The sequence below is a fragment of the Periplaneta americana genome, chromosome 6 (assembly GCF_040183065.1).
Source record: "Periplaneta americana isolate PAMFEO1 chromosome 6, P.americana_PAMFEO1_priV1, whole genome shotgun sequence".
Lineage (NCBI taxonomy): Eukaryota > Metazoa > Arthropoda > Insecta > Blattodea > Blattidae > Periplaneta > Periplaneta americana.
Window position 1 is genome coordinate 14,229,822 of NC_091122.1, and position 17,395 is coordinate 14,247,216.

At 37.2% G+C, this 17,395-nt stretch overlaps 2 protein-coding genes across 3 annotated transcripts in view; one reads left to right on the plus strand and one right to left on the minus strand.

The window, feature by feature from the left end:
- LOC138701020 (selenocysteine lyase-like) overlaps positions 1-3,350 on the plus strand; it is a 28,004-nt gene extending 24,654 nt beyond the window's left edge. Inside the window, exon 9 of the mRNA XM_069827516.1 lies at positions 2,208-3,350. The gene's annotated coding sequence lies outside the window, so the exon portion shown is untranslated. The remainder of the gene's footprint in view (positions 1-2,207) is intronic.
- The window catches only part of LOC138701015 (deleted in lung and esophageal cancer protein 1-like), a 168,793-nt gene that overhangs the window by 93,335 nt on the left and 58,063 nt on the right, over positions 1-17,395 (minus strand). The gene's annotated exons all lie outside the window — the stretch shown is intronic.

Below are 17,395 nucleotides of genomic sequence, written 5' to 3' on the forward strand. Positions count from 1 at the left end.
CTGTTCTGTGAATGATTTTGTCACCGAATGGCTGCACTCTTATACGAATACAACACGCTGCACAGTTATCCTATCCTAACCTGGGCTATGGTAATCATCATGACAATGACATTTTGAATTTAAATAATTGATTAAATGGCGATCTTACTCGTGTTAATTATGTAAGCATGTGTGGCTTACAGCTGTTTCGGTGCTACTTGACACCATCCTCAGAGCCTACTAGATCTCGGCGCTATCTCAACTTCACTGCCTGTTGTGTGGGTGCGTTCGTGTGATGAAGAGTTGTGTCAAATAGTGTGTGTGTTCTGAAATTGATCTGTGTGTTGAGAATTTGATCAGGGTGTGTTTTAGTGTGTCTGTATATTTCATATTGTTCTAGTATGTTGAGTTTTTGGTTTTTGGGTTGTATGTGTAGGATTTCCATGTCTGTATTTATGTTATTGTATGCGTGATTAGCATTAGTTATGTGTTCGGCATATGTAGATGTATTGTGCACAATACATGCAAACCACACTTACAATAACATAAATACAGACATGGAAATCCTACACATACAACCCAAAAACCAAAAACTCAACATACTAGAACAATATGAAATATACAGACACACTAAAACACACCCTAATCAAATTCTCAACACACAGATCAATTTCAGAACACACACTATTTGACACAACTCTCCATCACACGAACGCACCCACACAACAGGCAGCAAAGTTGAGATAGCGCCGAGATCTAGTAGGTTCTGAGGATGGTGTCAAGTAGCACCGAAACAGCTGTAAGCCACACATGCTTACATAATTAACACGAGTAAGATCGCCATTTAATCAATTATTTATATTCAAGTGTTAAAAGTAGTGTACGAAAGATTCAACATGGAACATTTTGAATTAATGATAGCGAAATGAGTCCGAGATCCAACGCCGAAAGTTACTTAGCAATTCTGCTTCAGTTCGTTGAAGGAAAACCTCGGAAAAAATCCCAACCAGGATTGCAACCTGAGTCCACTCGTTTCACAGTCAGACATGCTAACCATTACTCCACAGCGATGGATATATGTGAATTTAATCTTCATTAACATGTTACCTTGTTTTTCCTTTGCACTTCAGCTAAAAGTACAGCTCAGTTGAAATGATACCCTAGGCCTCGGATACCCTAATACTGACGGGGTTTAAGAAAACAAGAGAGTCCACATCTGTGGAGTAATGGTTAGCGCGTCTGGCCGCGAAACCAGGTGGCCCGGGTTCGATTCCCGGTCGGGGCAATTTACCTGGTTGGGGTTTTTTCCGGGGTTTTCCCTCAACCCAATATGAGCAAATGCTGGGTAACTTTCGGTGCTGGACACCGGACTCATTTCACCAGCATTATCACCTTCATCTCATTCAGACGCTAAATAACCTAAGATATTGATAAAGCGTCGTAAAATAACCTACTAAAAAAAAAAAGAAAGAAAACAAGAGTTCAGTCAAAACAGATTGGATAGAAAAGAATAAAGAAGGGAACTGGTACAAGTAAGTGGAAAAATATTAGATCGGTCAATACTTACCATCCTGACTAGTGGAAATTGGTCAATAGCCCATCCCATTAGTTCATCACTACTAACAGCTGGCAGCGAAACCTCGACAACACATAACTGTGATAGGTCCAGATTTGTGGCTAGTGAAATGAAATGTTTACAACAGGTTATACACAATTAGACAAAAGAAGAAATAACAAGAATAACAAGACATTAGAAGACTTACACATTAGATCTGTTATGGATTGGATTGCATGGATTGCGTTATTTTACGATGCTGTATCAACATCTAGGTTATTTAGCATCTGAATGAGATGAAGGTGATAATGCCGGTGAAATGAGTCCGGGGTCCAGCACCGAAAGTTACCCAGCATTTGCTCGTATTGGGTCGAGGGAAAACCCCCGGAAAAAACCTCAAACAGGTAACTTGCCCCAACCGGGATTCGAACCCGGGCCACCTGGTTTCGCGGCCAGACGCGCTGACCGTTACTCCACAGGTGTGGACTTAGATCTGTTATACAGGGATATTCATAAGTCCGTGAAACATTTAAAAAATTCATAACTACTAAACTACACAACAAATAACAAATTACTTTACACTATTGGAACATTTGATTGTCGGTAATACTTGATCAGCCTTACTTTCCAAATGCTTCTGCTATACTGTCTGACAGTGTGTGTTCCTTTTCAGAAATCTCTCTACATTGGAACTGAATAATTTGGACTGATGCAGCAAACGATGTAGAGATATCAACCTTACATTTCCGCTGCTCCTCTAACATGTTAACATTCCAGGACTTGAAATAGATGCTTACATCTGCTTGAGATATTTTTTACCTTATAATCTTATTCAGTAGGCCTACCAAAGGGATCAATTTTTACATGTTTTTGTATTTGATAGTGTACAATGCCAGTGTTCAAGGAATCAATAAATATAGTGCATCTGAAGCGTAGAATTAAATGTCGCATTCTCAGTTTTGAACATGTTCTATTCATATTTTGTTAGTTTCAAAGTATCAATCTATTTTACGTTTCAAGCTCTGGTTAACACTCTAAACCTGATGGTAGTACCTATCCAACTGGCATTTAAATCGCCAAGAAGCCAGTGGTCGTACTACAATGCTCGTGCATGTTCAAATTTGCAAATTTTTATCGTGAAAACCAACTGTAATATGGATGCGAAGTTTTAACCATTTATCGAATATTCACGGTAAGAATAATGAATTTCCCTACGACAAATGCTGCCACCTCACGAAAATATTTCGTAGTGGGGAAATTTAAAAGTGCCGGCACAGGGGTATGCTGGATATTTAGATAGGTACCTCAGAACTTAAAGTGTTAACAAAACATTAAAAAAAAAAAAAAAAAAAACCACATTAAAGCATGTAGGTATGTGGTTTTATACTGAGAATGTAAAAAATTGTAGATGTTCATTTCAAATTTTTTTTGTACAATTAATTTATGTATATATTTATTTTTCGAAAAAAAAAAAAGGGCTGTGAAATAATTGTAATAATATTTAAATATTCTCAAAAAGTGTGAGTGTGATGTGATGAGTTGTAATGTTCTGATGTTATAAGGAACATAAAAGTGTCTTCATTATGTGATAATGTCTTTAAACGTAATTTTATTTTCTCTGTAAGAAAGTTACAAAATCTTAAATGGGATTTTAAAGATCTATATATGCTCTTAAAGCACACCTCTGCAAAAAATTAACTTGAATTCTTATATCCTAAAAATCCGGTTCATACCAATAATGTCTATGCACTATTATTTCATTTTGTAATTGTGAATTAAGTATTGTGCCTATAATAAACTTGAGTGCTGTAACTGATGCAGTGGACTTGATTAATCATCATCATAATCGTCATCATCATCATCATCATCATCATCATCATCATCTCCTAGTAGGAGCATAGGACATTCCCGAAGTGTTTCCATCAGATTTTATTCTGTACCAGCTTCTTCATCTCCTTCCATATTTTCCTTTCCTTCCCAATTTTTCCTCAAAAACTTGTTTGGGATTAAAAACTTGGGTATTTAAAGTGAATAAAAATCCATAACACAGCTTCATTTTTTTTTAATTGGGTTATTTTACGACCTGTATCAACATCTAGGTTATTTAGCGTCTGAATGAAATGAAGGTGATAATGCCGGTGAAATGAGTCCGGGGTCCAGCACCGATAGTTACCCAGCATTTGCTCATATTGGGTTGAGGGAAAACCCCGGAAAAAACCTCAACCAGGTAACTTGCCCCGACCAGAATTCAAACCCGGGCCACCTAGTTTTGGGCCAGACGTGCTGACCGTTACTCCACAGGTGTGGACAACACAGCTTCATTAGGAAGAAAGTAAAGATGGAGTTCCTATGTCAAAGATTTATTACACTTAAAGAACCATGTCTCTGAACAATAAGACTGCAGGAAAAATTTCCCGGCCATTTTCTTCCAAGTTCCCTGCTCATAGACGAATATCTGTGCAGTTCTAACACACTGCAAAGTGCATGCTAATCTCTGATTCTTGAATAAGGAAAATATAAATGAGATTGATACGAAGGTTCTTTGTTATTAATTAGCAGGTAGATTCATATGCACTAAAAACGGAAAAAATATGCATACAAGTATGCACTTAAAAACAAGGCTAACTTGTTATTTTTTATATATTATTATAATGTACCGAAGTACATATGATATTTCCATGCAGATATTCTGCGTCATCATACGATGAAAGAGTAATGGAACGGAGAAAAATTCTCTCTGGCGCCAGGATTTGAACCCGGGTTTTCAGCTCTACGTGCTGATGCTTTATCCACTAAGCCACACCGGATTCCACCCCGGCGTCGGAAGAATCGTCTCAGTTTTAAGTTCCAACTCTTGGGTTCCCTCTAGTGGCCGCCCTCTGCACTACGTCATAGATATCTATGAACCTAGGACCGAAGTCCACACATATCATATGTACTTCGGGGTGGAATCCGGTATGGCTTAGTGGATAAAGCGTCAGCATGTAGAGCTGAAAACCCGGGTTCAAATCCCGGCGCCGGAGAGAATTTTTCTCCGTTCCATTACTCTTTCATCGTATTGTTATTTTTTCTTGGTTGTACTAGTTTGGGTGTATATACTGTTATAATTGCTGGTTGATCATCTAATTCTAATTATGCTTGCCTACATGCACTAAAAATAACAAAATACGCATTGTTAACATTAAAAAAAAATCTATTTTTTATTTTAAACAATTTATATTTGGGGCTAAGAGGGATGAATTTACAGGAGAATGGAGAAAGTTACACAACGCAGAACTGCACGCATTGTTTTCTTCACCTGACATAATTAGGAACATTAAATTCAGACATTTGAAATGGGCAGGGCATGTAGCACATATGGGTGAATCCAGAAATGCATATAGAGTGTTAGTTGGGAGACCGGAGGGAAAAAGACTTTTGGGGAGGCCGAGATGTAGATGGGAGGATAATATTAAAATGGATTTGAGGGAGCTGGGATATGATGACAGAGACTGGATTAATCTTGCACAGGATAGGGACCGATGGCGGGCTTATGTGAGGACGGCAATGAACCTGCGGGTTCCTTAAAAGCCATTTGTAAGTAAGTAAGTATTATTATTTATGGTTTTTCTGTTATACAGTGTGAGCTACGACCACATACGGAAGAGTTCCTGGCATGCCCGTAAATTACATGTGATTATGAAAGAAACTATTTCTCTTGCGCTGAAATTTCACCATACATGGTTGCAGTAAAAGAATAATGTCGTTATCAGAATGCGTCAGGTTGCCTCAAGTGAAATGGCTTTCACAGTTTGCCTGAGTGACGCAAATGCATGAGAGCATAATTATCAGAACAGACAGTCAAGTCGACGACTAGACAAGGTCACTGATGTCTGAAATCAGTACACAACTCCGGCGAAAATAATTATGGGAATCTCAGTCATCTCGCAAAATACTAGAGCATAAACTGTGTTATAAATCACGACTTTGCTTTTGAATTCTTCTAAGATTAGCTACTGATTGTGTACAATTATTAGTAAAAAAAACAGATTGTTAGTTTTCAATGTCAGAGATATGAATTCAAATCCAAGTGATATTTCCGGATGGATAGAGACGATACTGAAGCAGGTTTTCTCAGGGTAACCCTGTCTGCATTAATGTTTTCAGACCATATACCTACAGTTCACAGTCATGCTTATTACCTGGGCAATAGCAACGCAAAACTTGTGCCATTCAGGGCTGCCAATCAGGTGTTATGCTCAGAAAATGATAGCAAGTTTTAAAACAAACTGTAAGTACTACAATAAAGCATAATTGTTAAAAATAATTACAACGAATAAAACAATTTCTATAATAACTATAACGAAAAATAGATTCTCTTGCCATAACTATTAATACACAAATTCATAATCTTAATAAAATCAAACCAAAAGAAATTAAATCACTACTAAACAAGTAACTTAAATTACCTCAACAAAATAAACCAGATATAGAAAATATAAATAAAAAACATAAAATAAATATTAATGACTGAATTATTCATCAAGAATTACCTAATAAACATAAAGGGATCAAAAAAATTAAATATATTAAAAATTTTAACATTGTAATATAACATATGATTGAAAGTAACCATTACCATATCTCATAGAATTGATAACACTTTCATTAGAAGAAAGATATTTTAATGTATGTACTGTATTAGCACAAAACTTGATTCAGCCTCTTATGCTATTAGGCAGAAATAATTCTTGTTGACATTAATACATTAAAGTTACTATATTTTTCTTATTTTCATTCTATTATGAAATACGGTTTAATTTTTGGGCAACTCCTCGAAGAGCAAAACCTTTTTATTTCACAAAAGAAAAATATTTAATTGCTGGTGCGCACAAAACAGATTCTTGTAAATCTTCATTTCGAAAATACCCAACATAATTTCATACTCCATCAGCAAGTCTATCGTGCTATCAAAAAGGAGTGTGTTATATGGCAGTAAACATTTTTAACAGCCTCCCTATCGATATAAAAAATGAAACTCAAAACATAAAATTATTTAGAGCCAAATTGAAGAAGTACCTAATTTCTCACGCCTTCTATTCTGTAGGTGAATTCATGACATTCAGTAACACTTCATGAAAATGATACTAAAACTTCGTGTTGTACTAGTAGACTATATTGTAAATCTCATCAGTATATATTTCATCTAGACTGTGACTATGAATTAAGATTTTATAATAGTATTAAGTTTTTTGACTTGTTCCATATTCTAGCTGTAAGCAATGTATGAATACCATGGAATGTTAATAAATACAATACAATACAATACAATACAACAGGTTGCTGACTTTTCCTTGCGAATATACTATTTGTTTCTCTGGGTATAAGACATAGGGACTTAACACAGACATAAGAAACCTATATATAAAAGGCATATAATATAATATAAAAAGCGGTAAACTTGCGAATTCTAAATGAGGCAGTGGAGCAAGTGGACAGTTTCAAATACTTGGGGTGTACTGTAAGCAGTAACATGAGCTGTTGCCAGGAAATCAAAAGGAGGATAGCAATGGCCAAGGAAGCTTTTAACAGAAAAAGGATAATCGTCTGCGCACCTCTGGAAAAATAACTAAGGAAGAAATTAGTGAAGTGTTTTGTTTGGAGTGTGGCATTGTATGGGTCAGAAACATGGACATTACGACGAAGTGAATAGAAGCACTTGAAATGTGGATATGGAGAAGAATGGAGCACGTGAAGTGCACAGACAGAATAAGAAATGAAGCTGTGTTGGAAAGAGTGGGTGAAGGAAATATGATGCTGAAAATGATCAGAAAGAGGAAAAGGAATTGGTTGGGGTCACTGGCTGAGAAGAAACTGCCTACTGAAGGATGCACTGGAAGGAATGGTGAAAGGGAGAAGAGTTCGGGGCAGAAGAAGATATCAGATGATAGACGACGTTAAGATATCAATCTTCTTAATGTATCCAGCTGTTTGCTGACAACATAAAGTCCACTATAGTCGCTCTCGTGGGTACTCACCTTGTCGTGGTGAGGGGGCTTAAACTTGTTGTTTAAGCTAACAAGTAACAAAGAGGTACCCACATAAGCTGCATTACCACCAACGCAGTCCCACTATATTTTTCACTGTTTATATTCATGGAGTCCCTCAGTGCAAAATTCTCCGGAGGTAAAATAGTCCCTTGATCCGATCTCCGGGTAGGGACTGCACTGAGAGATGCCAAGAATCGTACTAAAGTACTTATTTGGAACACCAAAAGTCACACCGTCCATCAGAGCCAAATTTAATATTGCAAAGAACCATATAATGAGACAAAGAGGCAAATATAATACCAAAAGGATTGAAGTATGGTGTCAGTCCAATGCAGAAGCAAAATTCGTTCTCTGTAATATAAAAATGAGGCTAAAAAGAATAAATTCCATGTCTCATTGGGTAGTGCATTTAAAGATCGAGAATTAAAACGAAAAGGTAACATTAACGAAAAAGATATAGACACTCTAAAAATTTTACAATGGAACTCTAGATCTTTAAGAAACAAAATGGATTTATTAAAGCAAGAAGTTCAGGACAAAAAGCCTTCTATAATATTTTTCATGACATTAAGATATGTGGATCATATGTAGAGACTAAGAGGAAGGCAGAAAATAGAACATATTGGAGAATGCTGGGTTTGCAGTGAAAGACCTGCCCATGGGCAGAACACTTATGTTTGTATGTATGTTTATAAAAAGCAATAAAGAAGTAACAATCAGTGGGCCATGCTTAGAAATTAGTAGATTTTGACAACATGTAAAACAAGAGAACATAATTTATGGTTGCTAAATAAATAAATAAATAATAATCAAGGTAAAATAAATAAATAAACAATCAATAAATCATCAAGCAAATAAATAAATACATAAACAAATAAATAAGTAAATAAATTAGTAAGTTTAGGTAGGTGGATGGGTGAAGACAGATGGACGAATGGACAGAGGGGCGGGCAACCAGGCAGGCAGGTAGGTAGGTACATATAAAAATAGGTGGATAGATTTATAGTGTCAATATAATACAAAAAAATGATCATAAGCCATCTGCTTTCCTAATACCATCTTTTCTCGAATACTCCATGCCTTTGAATAAGTAATGTACTGTACCCCACTTATGAAATGAAAAAAAAAAGTTACAACACAAATTACAAAAATAAAACTTTCAACTATTCATGGCATAAAACTATTAAACATAAATTCAGTTCAGTTAACAATAGATAAATACATTTTATACTGTATTAGGATGCATATCAATGCCATCCTATGCACACGGATTGTATGTCTGTCAGTAGTCTTGCTTAATCGGCTATTTATGCGATATCCTGCAATAGTAGTAGCATGCGTCACAATTTCCATGTTTCTCGGCAACTTTGATAATTTTAAGCTATTCGCTGCAAGGAAAGGAATGCAATCTCGTACCTTTAGTAGTATTCATTTTCAGAATTATTGAAAATATAAGACGTGCAAACTATACACTCATCAACTTCAACACATGTACTGCTAATCCAAACGCCATTTAACGACGTTAACAATTGAAATGCCTGCGCAGGAAGATAATAGCATGCATTACCACCTTAGGAGTTGCGCGAGAGGAAAATCAGGCAATATTGTCAACTTCATTTCCAATAAACCAAGCAGTGTAAAATGTGCGTGGGGCATTCGAGAAATACAGTATATTTTCAAAAGACTTTATAACATGAAAGTACAAATATTTTTAATTCTCTAGCATTAGAAAATAAATATGGGAAATGCGTGTTATTATTCGGTTGAGAAGCTTTTGTCATCTAGTCTTCTGTCAAAAAATCTGAAAGTTAGAATTTATAAAACAGTTATATTACCGGTTGTTCTGTATGGTTGTGAAACTTGAAGTCTCACTTTAAGAGAGGAACAGAGATTAAGGGTGTTTGAGAATAAGCTTCTTAGGAAAATATTTGGGGCTAAGAGGGATGAAGTTACAGGAGAATGGAGAAAGTTACACAACGCAGAGCTGCACACATTGTATTCTTCACCTGACATAATTAGGAACATAAAATCCAGACATTTGAGATGGGCAGGACATGTAGCACGTATGGGCGAATCCAGAAATGTATATAGAGTGTTAGTTGGGAAGCCAGAGGAAAAAAGACCTTTGGGGAGGCCGAGACGTAGATGGGAGGATAATATTAAAATGGATTTGAGGGAGGTGGGATATGATGGTAGAGACTGGATTAATCTTGCTCAGGATAGGGACCAATGGCGGGCTTATGTGAAGGCGGCAATGAACCTCCGGGTTCCTTAAAAGCCAGTAAGTAAGTAAGCATTAGAAAATAACTGCACGCATTGTATTCTTCACCTGACATAATTAGGAACATTAAATCCAGACGTCTGAGATGGGCAGGGCATGTAGCACGTTTGGGCGAATCCAGAAATGCATATAGAGTATTGGTTGGAAGGCCGGAGGGAAAAAGACCTTTGGGGAGGCCGAGACGTAGATGGGAAGATAATATTAAAATCGATTTGAGGGAGGTGGGATATGATGGTAGAGACTGGATTGGTCTTGCTCAGGATAGGGACCAATGGCGGGTTTATGTGAGGGCGGCAATGAACCTCCGGATTCCTTAAAAGCCAGTAAGTAAGTAAGCATTAGAAAATAATTATCAATACAGAATAAAAATTAATTCAAATCTGCTTTTACAAAATATTTATGTCCACATGCCTTTTTATTGTATAATTTAATTTTTGTTATTTGACCAGTAATTTCTTATCTAGGAACTATGTGTTAGCATATGTAACTTGTAGACTTTAAATATGTATACATTTACCACGTACCTAGTGTAATGGTAGCGTTATTACAAGCCAGATGGTCGTGGGTTCAATTGCCGATGTGGTCATGCATTTTTCATTGATCTAATTCTTCCGGCCACACTGTGGCTCTAGGATTTACTCGCCATCTAACAGAAATGAGCACCAAACTGGTTCCTTGGAATCAAAGGCGGCCATTCTGTACAATTGACATCCCTACTGCTACTCAATGCCTGTTATCTCATGAAGTGCTAGCCTGACCATCCCGCCATCCTAAGGATATTTCAGGACCTGCAGTAGGATAGCTTTGCTTTACCTAATTCTAAGTTATTATTATTTGTTATTCTGGCTGGCTTGTTATATATTCAGTTGTCCTTGGACACATGTACCAGTACCTGCATTTGTAGAATGTAATAAATAATCTAATCTAATCTAGTAAGTTATTTTGATGCTTTATCAACTGCGAGGCTGGTGGAATTGGTAATAGCGAGATAGTATTTTGGTGGGGTGAGTACAACGACATTACTTACTTACTGGCTTTTAAGGAACCCGGAGGTTCATTGCTGCCCTCACATAAGCCCGCCATTGGTCCCTATCCTGAGCAAGATTAATCCATTCCCTATCATCATATCCCACCTCCCTCAAATCCATTTTAATATTATCTTCCCATCTACGTCTCGGCCTCCCTAAAGGTCTTTTTCCCTCCGGCCTCCCAACTAACACTTTATATGCATTTCTGGATTCCCGCATACGTGCTACATGCCCTGCCCATCTCAAACGTCTGGATTTCATGTTCCTAATTATGTCAGGTGAAGAATACAATGCGTGCAGTTCTGCGTTGTGTAACTTTCTCCATTCTCCTGTAACTTCATCCCTCTTAGCCCCAAATATTTTCCTAAGCACCTTATTCTCAAACATCCTTAATCTCTGTTCCTCTCTCAAAGTGAGAGTCCAAGTTTCACAACCATACAGAACAACCGGTAATATAACTGTTTTATAAATTCTAACTTCCAGATTTTTTGACAGCAGACTAGATGATAAAAGCTTCTCTATGAGCAAATGCTGGGTAATTTTCGGTGCTGGACCCCAGACTCATTTCACCCGCATCACCTACATTTCATTCAGACGCTAAATAACCTAAGCTGTTGATAAAGCGTCGTAAAATAACCTACTAAAAAAAAAAAGCTTCTCAACCGAATAATAACAGGCATTTCCCATATGAAGGGAATAACGATCAAGGTCCATTTTAGAAAGTTTCGAGAAAAACGAATTTTAAAGATTGTTGTTATGTGTGTATTTAATAGAAATTGACGTAGTGGAATGTCAAGAACGATGATTTCTTATTACCAGGTACACCACATGATAGTACTTCCTTTCCATTATAAGATAGCATTATTAACTCAATTTCGATTTTTGTTGGACCTTGATCGTTTTTCCCGTGTACCCTTCATATTTATTCTGTGTATAATTTCCTCCCGAGTATCATTTATATTTGTTACTGTTGCTCCAAGATATTTGAACTTCTCTACCTCCACCTACGACATTCGCCTAACATAACTCTAAAAATTCCAACCAAGTAATTAACTGAATCGAGATTCGAACTCACGTTTGAGCGCGTCCTGGGAGTACGAGTCCTGCTCGTTACCTCGTTACCTTCCTAAGATGCTAGCAACCAGCAACATCTCCCCAGAATGCAAAATTCACGGGTTAAAATCTTAACAAAGGGTCATGGACTATAAAAGACAATAAAAATCTTTACCATATCTCTCTCCAGGAGAAAAGTATAGCTTGGGGGTCCCATATCGTAGATTTACAGCATGTGAAGGCAACCTCTTCCTGACAGAGGGCTCCAGACAAATTCTTTCGGGTTTTTTATTGCCCATATTGAATTAAGACACTGAATAAACCGTGCAGTTGGGAGTGCCATTAAATAATACAGCACCATTAACACCACTACCACTACTACTACTACTACTACTACTACTACTACTACTACTATTGCTACTGCCACTGCTACTATGTTACTACCATTGCTAATACTATTAATAACAGTATTGCTACTATTTACTACTACTACTATTGATACTGCCATTGCTAATACTAATACTGCTACTACCACTATTACTGCTACTACCGTGAAACGAGCAGACCCCCCAGGTTCAAATCCTGATTGAGACAAGTTACCTGGTTGGATTTTTCGGGGATTTTCCCTCAACCAATTGAAGCAGATTTGTTGGGTAACTTTCGGTGTTGGACCTCGGACTCATTTAGCCATCATTAATTATTATCATCATCCATACCAAAGCCTGGGTTAAGTCCACAGTATGTCGTGCTGTACTTGTACAAGAGCGTGGCCATTCGGTTACCAAATCATTCCCAGATTAGGAGTGGTAAGCACAATAAGCCTCAGGCTGCAGTGTAAGCCTTCGGGTCTCTCCTCCATAAAAGACAAAAAAACAGTATTACTACTAGTACTACTATTACCACCACCACCACCACTACTACTACTACTACTACTACTACTACTACTACTACTAACTACTACTACCACCACCCTACTACTGCTACTACTACTACTACTATTACCACCACTACTGCTACTACTACTACTACTACTACTACTACTACTACTATTACCACCACCACTATTGCTACTACTACTACTATTACCACCACCACTACTGCTACTACTACTACTATTACCACCACCACTACTGCTACTACTACTACTATTACCACCACCACTACTGCTACTACTATTACCACCACCACTACTGCTACTACTACTACTGCTACCAGTACTACTATTACCACTATCACTACTACTACTGCTACTACTACTACTACTACTACTACTACTACTACTACTACTACCACTGCTGCTACTATTGCTACTGTCACTACTAATACTGCCACTGACATTGCTAATACCACTAATACTGCTACTAATATTGCTAATACTACTACTACTACTACTACAAGAGAGAGAGAGAGAGAGAGAATCGAAAAGTCTTTGCCCCTTTTTTTCAGTCACAATAATAAACATAGAGAGTCGACTCTGTACGCATTAAATTCACCCATTAATTTCTGTATATCCAAAGGAAATCTTAAGATACCGTCCTAATGAGAAAAGGTCTCTTGGCTGTCCTATCAAATGAGGGATAGAAAATTCTAGATAGTAAGAAGCCTTCTGACCTAATATTTGATATGATGATGATGATTTTTTAGTAGGTTACTTTACGACGCTTTATCAACATCTTAGGTTATTTAGTGTCTGAATGAGATGAAGGTGATAATGCCGGTGAAATGAGTCCGGGGTCGAACACCGAAAGTTACCCAGCACTTGCTCATATTGGATTGACGGAAAACCCCGGAAAAAACGAGTTACCTCAACCAGGTAACTTACCCTGACTGGGAATCGAACCCGGGCCACCTGGGTTCGCGGCTAGATGTGCTAACCGTTACTCCACAGGTGTGGACATTCCATTGTCTTCAGCCTGTCCTGAGGTAAGTTCAGTAACAGCTAGAGCATTGAGTTAACTTCTCTACTCTGCACAATGCATCATTTGTTGGCAGGTTGAGCAGCTGGCTATTTAAGGACGTACTGTGGAGCACAGATCCCTCCCTACAGTCCGCGGTTCTTATCACTCACTATGACTAAAAGTGACTCGGCAGTTCAGGTGCTGATAAGCTTCATTGTATGCAGACTCATTGTGATTTCGTCATAGCTAGAAGCTTTGTTTCAGTAGTGGAAAAAAAGGATTATCCCTCTTTGATCAGATATCATGCCATTTAAGACTGTAATGATGACAATGAACTTTTACTGGACTAGTGACGCACTACTGAGTTTTATAATTTCTACAGTTTGTATCATATCTTCTTGAAAATTTCACAGCAGTTAGATATTGCTAAAATTCACGTGCACAAATTTTCTCAAGTTTTTTTTCCTTTGATTTTTTTTTTCAACTTCACTGCCATACATAAAAATCACAGCTTTTTTAATAATAATCATGGGTGTAAATGAATACAGCATTTCATGCATAGACTGTTGTGAATGTGTGTGTGTGTGCAAAGCTTCATTACCCGTACTGGCACTCTAGACAGTAGTAGTATTTATTTATTTAACCTTGTAGAGATACCAGTATCTATTAGCATTTTTCTTTATTGAAATACATAATTCATGAAATATGATACAGTATTACTCCATTATATAATTACTGTACTGTACGTACATTTACAATATGTACTGTACTTAATTGTTTTGTTTTTACTGACTTTAAATAATCAAAATACTCATTCTCTTTATATAGTTTAGTTTAGTTTTAGTTTAGTTATGGCTTTTAAGGAACCCAAAGATTCATTGCGCCCTCACATAAGCCCGCCATCGGTCCCTATCCTGTGCAAGATTCAGTCCTATTCCGAGGTTTATTTTGTGGTTTCGTAACAAGCTGTTTTTTTACGGTGATTGGTTGTTAGCCCAACCCCCAAGCTGGAGGACTACCCCTAACCGGCTGTCCGTGACTGCTTATTCAACATATTCGCAGCTACCCTTCATATCTGAGGCTGTCTCCTCTATCTGCAACCAGAGGACGCGCCATGCTGTGGCATTCTCTTTATATACCAGTACTAAAAATATTCATTCCACTTACGTTCTACTTAAACTACTGGTAGTTTTGGTTTTTTTAAGCAGGCCTTTCCTGAATCCCAATTTTGCAACAAATTCGTGACAGATCTTAGTCAGGTCATGTTGAAGTTGGTTAAGATAGCAAGCATGACCCAAAGAGTTTTCAAACTCATTCTGGATTTTTTGGATGTGCATATCATGTTCATTGAAGAAAAAACACTCTCCACTGATGCATTACTTCCAGGAAGACAGAGATAGTTCAATCAACTTCTGGAGTTGTCCACAGCGAGTAATTTTTTCAGAGAAAAAAAATTTCACTCCATTTTGAGCAAAGAGTAGCATTTTCTTCATTCCACTTTGGTATTCTTAATTCTTTCGAAAAAAGTCATTTATAGTCGTTTGCCATGTGCATGTTCTCCAAGTCCTCATGTTTACCACACTTCAGTTTCCTGCACTTACATCCTCCCGACATCACAGCTGCAGTGACTAAGTCGCGATTTTTTATTATCATCCTTAATGTCGATGATGGGATTTCTAATGAATTAGAGAATTGTTTCTGATTAAGAGTACTATTTTCATCGTACTTTCGTAAGATTTCCAATTTTTCTGAGACAGAAAGCACTTTTCATTTAACACTCATTGTAATCTCACTCATAGACACTTCAATACACCAAAAGACAACAAACTGCCAGCAAAAATTTTCAGAATTTTATTACGGCCGAGTGAGGAATGTTGTTTGAGAGAGAAGGTTAGTAAGAGGATTGGATATTGTAATTGTATGTACGCTTTAATTTCTTTTTTTTTTTTTTTTTTTTTGGGATACACCACGAAAACTTTCTCCCTACATAATGAAACTGTAAAAATATTTTTCAATTTTCTTTCAAAATGTAGTGTGTATTTCTGACTAAAGTTCTGGCTGATATGTACATCTACTGTATTATCAGGCAGTACAACTCACTCGACGATGTGTCAGAGGCATCGGTAGGGAGAGAACCGTTTCCTTGGGGGGGGGGGGGGGGGGGCAAAGAAAAACCATAGAATCCCCATATAACGGGTTATGGGGGACATCATTTACCTCCCTTCCCCTATAAGTTGACCGTGGTATAGTACAATATATCGAAATATGATCATTTAATAAAGGTATTTTCGGGGGGCATGTTTCTTACAGTGTTACATCCATATTCACTATGTTTCGGACCGACTTGTATAGGACTTGAACTGTAGATCTACTACAAATTATAATAGGGCATAATTTAAAACAATCTCTGTCTTTTTCTCTCTCAAACAGGAACACATATACCAGTACATCAATAGAACTACATAACAGTGCTAACAGAAACTTTTTATAGTAAGCATTCCTGAAGATATCTTTTTTTTTATTAGATTATTTTACGATACTTTATCAACTTCTTTGGTTATTTAGCGTCTGAACGAGATGAAGGTGATAATGCCAGTGAAATGAGTCCGGGGTCCAGCACCGAAAGTTACCCAGCATTTGCTCATATTGGGTTGAGGGAAAACCCCAGAAAAAACTTCAACCAGCTAACTTGTCCCGACTGGGAATCGAACCTGGGCCACCTGGTTTCACGGCCAGACACGCTGACCGTTACTCCACAGGTGTAGACCTGAAGATATCATATGAAATGTAAACTCTAATTATTTTATTTAATCTCGTCTTTAAGTTTACACATTATATTGGGATCACTTTTCTTCTTTCTGCATTGTTGTGCAGTATGTTATTCATATTTCTCAAAATGGCGACCTGAACACCTGCATACTTCTAACACAGGAGTACAGGCTGTTACAAAACTAACATTACAGTGCTTCCATTCCTCAAATGAGGTGTAGAAATTCTTATAGGCTACATTCAAAAATTGATTCACCTATGGGAAGAGAACACCTATTCACAAAAATAAAAATTTTTCTATACTTTATTGGGAAGCAAGAAGTAAAATGGGTTAAATGATCCCAAATTGCGGCCATTAGAGAACAACAACAACAACAACAACATATTCAAAAATTTAAAATGAATAATCTAGACACATCATCTGAAGACATTAATTCATCAATTTAAGCACAGAAACTTGAGTATAAACAAAAGCAAAAAGATTTTTTGAATTCAAGATTTTCTAACGTTAATAAAAAAGAAACGAGTTCAGACAAGTTTGGGGGGGGGGGGCAGTGCCCTCCGTGACCCCCAAAACTCCGCCTATAAAGGAAAAACAATTGTTTGTATATATCTGAAGTCAAATAAGAGAGCGTAACAAGAGGGTGGGGTATTGTACAGAATGAAGGTTTAAATGCGCAGGTAAAGGGTCGAATACTAGTACCGGTACTTTTCAGGTTAATGGCACCAATGAGTTCAATGGCCAAAATGTTTCATTGCTGTTACAGTAGATTGCTGAAAATTACATCGAAAATATTTCACAA